Source organism: Sardina pilchardus, chromosome 21, assembly GCF_963854185.1.
Source record: "Sardina pilchardus chromosome 21, fSarPil1.1, whole genome shotgun sequence".
NCBI lineage: Eukaryota > Metazoa > Chordata > Actinopteri > Clupeiformes > Clupeidae > Sardina > Sardina pilchardus.
The window spans coordinates 1,339,431-1,346,930 of record NC_085014.1 but is presented as its reverse complement, the minus strand read 5'-3'; the positions used below and the strand labels follow the sequence as shown (position 1 = coordinate 1,346,930).

The following is a 7,500-nucleotide window of genomic DNA, read 5'->3' as shown; positions in this document are numbered from 1 at the left end:
CCTCCCCGGTCCCTCCCTCTGCTTGCGCTACCTCTGGCTCGAGCTGCCTCCGGGATGACGCCACGCGCGCTCCGCCCCGCCCCGGCGCAAACTCGGTGCTCGCGTGCATTTCATTCCTGGTGTCATTCCGCGCATTCCGAGCATCGCATTCCCGGCTGGCCCTCAAACACGAGAATAACTTTACACAGTTCTCAAAAACTACACCAACCCAACTTAGGGATACACAAGGGAACGATACATAACACATAGAAATCACGGACGTGTTTGAGGTAAGTTTATAATACTTGAATATGCAAAATGGTCACAGGATACATTATTTATGCTTCAAGTTGTGTTTATTTAATAAAGATAAACATATGCGCCATCCTTGTGGCGAAAACAATGTTCGTTATCAGCTGTAAGGATGGATTGAATGTGTATTGAAGAGTGAGGGTTTGGGTAGCAGCGACCGCGTCCTCAGTCCCTGCTGCAACAGGGTGCTTGCGCTCTGTACGCTGGCTCGAGGCTGAGCCGTCTGACATGGCACAACAATCTTTGACATTTTTCACATTTTTGTAAAGAAGCCCGACCTCGCGGTCTGTTACGCTGCACTAAATTCCGTACACGTTCTGCAGAATCAGCAAACGTCGATTCGGGGAACATCCACCAGCTATATTTTTGAATTACATACAGTTTTGGATAAAATGACTGACCGAGATGTTGCTGTTTTGTCCCCTGCAGTTGGCACGGCCGGGAGTTGCAGATTTGAGGGGTACATTTGCGGAGCTGAGAGAAAATATAGGGCAGGGAGACTTGTTGCTCGAACATATTTGTTCTTATTTTCCCATCCTCCTCATTTGAAATCTTCACCGTAAGTATTGCATGTTTCAGTCACATTTCAAATATGTTGGAACGAATTCCTTACATTCTTTATTATGGCTTTGGAGCGAAATTGTTGACTCAACCAAAGATGTGTTTCATGGGGATTTAGATTTGTAATCTTTGACGCAGATTTTGCTTCATCATCTCAGTATTTACATAACTTATGTTACGATTGCTGCGTTCATCATATCATTTGTATGGCCAAATTTCAAACGTTGATGGTAGTCTGTTTGTTTTTGATATCTTGTGTTTTGCTTGCTAAGTTGTGGAACTTGGCTATGGTTAGCTACAAACCTCGTCCATTGCTTTGGAAAAGTACTTAGCGAGCTAGCTAGCTAGTAGGAAAACACACCTGGCTAAAGTTTAAGTTACAAGAATTGAATGTAGCTAGCTGACGTGTTGCTCGGGCCATAAAGTTGAGTTTTATTGACGTTCCAGTGTAAGAATAACTTGGGTGGTTGTATTGCATATGCTTTAGCAATTTTGTTATACGGATACAAAAGCGAACATTATGGTGAGCTAACGACCGCTAGCTGAAAAATCTGGCAACTGATCCTGTTTGTAATTTCCTTTGTTGAAGTTGCCCGCTCCTGAAACCCGCTAGTTAGCTCATGAACAGCAGTTTAGAGTTATGCCGATCGTTGTATCGCTTGTTGTAGACAGCGTGTTGTACAATGCTTTGACTATTAGTCAGAGCTTATTCAAACTTTTCTGAACTGTTCATGAACAAACGAGTCTTCGTGGTTCTGTTACTTGCCGAAAACACTGACCATAGTATCTGCTAGTTGTGGATGTCTTTCGTAGCCACAGCCGAATGCAGTTAGCTTGCTACCTAGCTGGTTGGCTAATACCGATGTAGCTACAAATAACCAGCCCGATTTAAGTGACTCTGAAGCCTTTGCCACTCTACACGTTTTCAGATGTCCAAGTTCTGTTAAACCCATTGATAAGGCTGACGGTATCATCAACACAATTTGAACACCTTTTAGAACTAGCATTAGTTTGCTCTGTGTTGGTTTCAAAAGTGGCGCAGCGGGTAGAGACTTCGGGAAACTTGTTTACTCAAGTCGCACAGCTGTGGCTGCTCCGCGTTATCCCGGGTTTGTCCCGAGTTTAAGCTTTGAATCAGCGCTAAGTCAGATGGACACGAGCAGGCCCTGTGCCCTCGTTTGAACTTGAAATACGCCATCAAGACAAGGTCACTCTGACGGGGGAAATCTGGGTTTGTCTTGAGGTCCGAGAAACTATTCTTTGTCAAAAATATCCCGTTCATTCCCTGCACTGCACGTTTCGGTCTTGTAAACTGTGTTGTGAAGTTGACACAAGTGTTTAGGTAACTGGTGAGTCACTGATAGTGGCATAGTAGACCATGTTTTGGAAGTTTCAGGGCTTGTGTGAGTGGCTCTTCAGAAAGTCTTGAGAAGTTCAGGGCAAATGTTAAACTCCTGCCTGGAAACAAGTTCTGCCATTGTGTGTCTTTTTTTTTTTCCGGAAAAGACCTCCTTTCTAGCAGTTAATCATTGTCTTGTATTTCACTGAGGCTCCTTTTGAAAGACTGGCCAGCGAGACACAATGTGTTGTTTGTTGATTGCGCTAGCAGGGCCGTGCTCATTTGCTAGCGTAAACAGATTGACTCCTGTCAGAGTGATCCCAGTGCCACACCATGCTGCTGCTAGCTGCTGGGTGAAGCGGCTGGCTGCGGACGAACAGAGGCCCCAGCAAAGGAGGCTTTGTGTGCGGCTTACGCAACGCGGACCTGCTGGCCTCCAGCCCACATGCCTGCAGCGCGGAGAATAGCACATTGTGTTGCCTGACCCCACACTCGCCATCCCTGGGGGGGTCGGGGTAGGGGTGGGGGGGCAGCTACGGAGTTCAGTTGTTAGGGTGTGTGTGTGTGTGTGTGTGTGTGTTTAGGAGTGCAGCTCGTTCAGGTGTGTGTGTGTGTGTGTGTGTTGGGGAGTTCAGTTGTTAGGGTGTGTGTGTGTGTGTGTTTGGGAGTGCAGCTCGTTCAGTTGTTAGGGTGTGTGTGTTGGGGAGTTCAGTTGTTAGGGTGTGTGTGTTGGGGAGTGCAGCTCGTTCAGGTGTGTGTGTGTGTTGGGGAGTTCAGTTGTTAGGGTGTGTGTGTGTGTGTGTGTTTGGGAGTGCAGCTCGTTCAGGTGTGTGTGTGTTGGGGAGTTCAGTTGTTAGGGGGTGTGCGTGTGTTTGGGAGTGCAGCTCGTTCAGGTGTGTGTGTGTGTGTATGTTGGGGAGTTCAGTTGTTAGTGTGTGTGTGTTTGGGAGTGCAGCTTGTTCAGGTGTGTGTATGTTGGGGAGTTCAGTTGTTAGTGTGTGTGTGTTTGGGAGTGCAGCTCGTTCAGGTGTGTGTGTGTTAGGGCTTTGACTTTTGGCCAAAAATCGTATTCGAAGTTCGTTTGGTTATTAATATCAAACTTCGAATGTATTCGAATATTTGTTAATAATATTTTGATTATTTTTATGCTATTGGAAAAACACGCAGCATTCATTAAGCTGAATTTCCTTTTCCTGCTCTCCCTCCGTCTCTCTGTCACTCATGTGTCTGTGTCTCTCTCTCTCTCTCTCTCTCTCTCACAAACACACACACACACACACGTACACAGCCCCTCCACTCCGTGCAGACCGCGTCTGTCTCCATGAAAACAAGATCCCTGGAAGCTTGATTGCACCGACATTAACGCTGTTCAGGTGGAGGCACTATGCATACAACTTTACCAAACAGTATAGCCTAAGTAGCCTAAACTCATTCTCCATGGCCCGCTTTCTCTCGTCCTCCCTCGTGCGCGCTCAATGGACACCCGTCCCTCGACAAGCATCCTAAACATTCACAATCGTGAAAGCAATGACGCATAGAAGACAACAAGCTAAATTATCCGGTTAGCATGATTAGCATGCTGCACAGATTAAAACTCTTGCATTCAAGTTGATTGACCATCTCAATACCAATGTCTTCCAACTCCAAGACTTAAGAGGGCCTGTCCCAATGAGTAAGTTACTATTAGCTTACCTTGAAACTTACACACACGTGGGGAAACTGAATAGGCTAGTCAAACCACTCGCTAACATCACCTATAGGAGCCCAGATGAGTAAGCCTAATAGCCTTGCTATGAGCTCATGATTCACGACTTTACCAGATGTGAGAAAGCCGCTGAATCTGAAAACAACGTTTGCATGCAAACACATGTACAAAAAAATAATGCTCATAACAGGTTCGACTATTAAGAGCTGCCTAAAATTCGTTCGAATATCATATATTTTTCAAAAATTCGAATTATATTCGAATAACGAAGTTCGGAGTCAAAGCCCTAGTGTGTGTTGGGGAGTTCAGCTTGTTTGGATGTGTGTTTTTGGGTATAGTTGGGGAGTTCAGTTAGTCACGATGTGTTTGTTTTTTGGGGGTATGAAAGGTTAGTGAGGATGTGTTTTGATGATTGCCGTAGTGAGGGGGATGATGATGATGATGGTGGTGGCGATGATGAGGGTGGCGATGATGATGATGATGATGAGGGTGGCGATGATGATGATGATGATGAGGGTGGCGATGATGATGATGATGATGATGATGATGATGATGATGATGATGATGATGATGATGATGAGGGTGGTGATGATGATGATGATGTCACTTTAACTTCCTGCTGACCTGAGGTCCTATGTGTAGATGCTGTGTGTGGGAGAGCAGTAGGATCGGGGGGTCCTATGTGTGTGTGTGTGTGTGTGTGTGTGTGTGTGTGTGTGTGTGGGAGGGCAGTAGTATTGGGGGGTACTATGTGTGTGTGTGTGTGTGTGTGTGTGTGTGGGAGGGCAGTAGTATTGGGGGGTACTATGTGTATGTACTGTGTGTGTGTGTGTGTGGGAGGGCAGTAGTATTGGGGGGTCATATGTGTACGTACTGTGTGTGTGTGTGTGTGGGAGGTAGTGTTGCTTTCGTCAATGAAAATTGTGACTAAATATCGTCGTCAACGAACTTTTTTCACGTGACTATAACGAGACGAGACGCAAAGTAAATGCTGGCCATGTGACGATGACTATAATTAAATGTATAAGGCAATATCGTTGACGAATAAAAACGAGACTAAATGTGGTTTACAAAATAAAAAAAACATGCTAACATCTCTTCTTCGAAGACCAGTAGGACAGGAATGTTATAACATTATTTTGTGTCGTTTAGTCGTGTTATTATTTTGCAGTATTTCTGTTTCCTGCGTCTCACTTCAGGGGCGCATCAGGTTGCATCTGATTATCATACCAGAGGACCAGCGTTTCTCGCGTGGGCCTGTTGGTCATATCCGGTGCTTCTGTCACTCATCTGATAATATTTGATCATGTAGCAAAGGAGCGGTAGATGTATAGCCTATCAATCATTATCGCTAATAGAAGCTAAGAAATATAGGCTACGTTCAGTCCGTTAGATTGGCAACTCTCTCAGTTCAACTTTGCACTAGGCTACTTATCTCACCTCCGCATGTAGATCTAATTCAGATGAAAATGTTAACAGGCAACTGCAGATTTGATTAGTGTGTAGCCTAAGCTTCTGTCCAGCTGATGCTGGCGCTGTCATATTGCCTACAATAGGCTAATAACATTATTCCACCGATCAGCAACGAAGTTCTAATCATAGACACATTTTTAATGGAACCTTGGCTTAGTAGGCTATCTGTTGTGTGGAAATTGCAAGAACACAAGTGTGCGTGTGTCGTTTATTTAAACGGTAGAAAAACTGAATCAAAGACGGTGCTGTTCATCAACAAAATCAGCATGGAGTTAAAACGTAATTTAAAGTCCCACGCATTTAAAGGGGCAGCGACCACTCAAGGCATAGGCCTGTAGCCTACCAAAACTGAGTGATGAACGTGAAATGCGTTTTACAGTATAGGCTACAAAACACTGCATTAAGATGACAACTGTGTGTAACCACGCTTAGGCTACCTAGTTAATGGTGAAATAGCATCCACATTTACAGCATTCAATAACCTAAGGACAACTTGATCTTAAGTTAAATTGTTCTCAGAAAAGGAACAGCATGTCTACAGAATATTCCAAATAGTCCTTTCATGGTGACAGGGGGAGACCAAACTCTGTGTAACATACCTGATTCCACTGTCAATGTTCAGTGCCTATGTAACCTGTAATATTTGTAATTTTTTAATCCATGAAAATTAACCAAAATGTATCATTTCCTATTAAAGGGGTAGTTCAGAATTTTGGACATAAGACCTAATTTCCAGGTTAGCCAGTGTGATATTTATCAGTGGAGACCGTTATCTGCACATTTCATCCAGTCCTATAGTTTCAGAGTTCGCTGGTGCTATAGTGCCTGCCTCTAAAAACAGTCTTACCCAGTCTATGGAGGAACAACCCCTTAAAATAGAATTGCATTAATAAAAAGATGCTAAAATCCAATTTTCATTGACTAAAACAAGACTAAAAGTCATTAGTTTTCGTCAACTAAAACTAGACGAAAATAAGACTAAAATGCTCATACTTTCAGTCGACTAAAACTTGACTAGACTAAAAGAGTATGAACGTGACTAAAACTGATAAAAACTAAAATGACAGCTTGACACAAAGACTAGACTAAAACTAAAACCAAAACAGGCCGCCAAAAACAACACTAGTGGGAGGGCAGTAGTATTGGGGGGTCATATGTGTACGTACTGTGTGTGTGTGTGTGTGGGAGGGCAGTAGTATTGGGGGGTCATATGTGTACGTACTGTGTGTGGGAGAGCAGTAGGATTGGGGGGTACTATGTGTACGTACGGTGTGTGTGTGTGTGTGTGTGTGTGTGGGAGGGCAGTAGTATTGGGGGGTACTATGTGTGTGTGTGTATGTGTGTGTGTGTGTGGGAGAGCAGTAGGATTGGAAGGTCCTATGTGTATGTACGGTGTGTGTGTGGGAGAGAGAGCAGTAGTATTGGGGGGGGGTTGTGTGTGTGTGAGCAGTAGTATTGGGGGGTCCTGTGTGTGTGTGTGTGTGTGTGAGAGAGCAGTAGTATTGGGGGGTCCTGTGTGTGTGTGTGTGAGAGAGCAGTAGTATTGGGGGGTCCTGTGTGTGTGTGTGTGTGTGTGTGTGTGTGAGCAGTAGTATTGGGGGGTCCTGTGTGTGCTCACCACTCAGTAAACACACTCCTTATCTCGGCCACCTGATGCCATCATCTGAGCCAGCAGACACCGGCAGACCAGACTCACAGAGAGAGAGAGAGAACCAATGTATGTGTTGGCCGTTAGACACTCATGTTGAGAAAGGGCTCATGGAGATTAGGCTACCACTAGTTTGTAAGTACACACACACACACACACACACACACACACACATACATATATATATATATATATATATATATATGTGCACACACACTTTTGAATCAGTGGTGTTAGTATTAGTAGTGAGTATTAGGCTAGCTAGCATGTGCCCCCAATGGCTAGGACTCCTGCAAAGGGATTATATACAATAATTTAGAGAGAAAAGTAAAGTGTACACACACACACACACACACACACACACACACACACACACACACACGGGAGGATAGTTCATTTAGGGGTAAAAGTGAAACAGGCCTTTATGAAGTCAGTAAAAAGGACCATGAATCAGTCAGAGAGAGCAGAGAGAGAGAACACAAG

The 7,500-nt window shown here is 44.4% G+C and overlaps 1 protein-coding gene across 5 annotated transcripts in view; it reads left to right on the top strand.

The window, feature by feature from the left end:
* Positions 1-91: 91 nt before the first annotated feature.
* Positions 92-7,500, top strand: part of tead1b (TEA domain family member 1b) — a 40,641-nt gene continuing 33,232 nt past the window's right edge. For all 5 annotated transcript variants that reach the window (XM_062524036.1, XM_062524034.1, XM_062524035.1 and 2 more), the window contains exons 1-2: positions 92-269; positions 721-850. The gene's annotated coding sequence lies outside the window, so the exon portion shown is untranslated. The remainder of the gene's footprint in view (positions 270-720; positions 851-7,500) is intronic.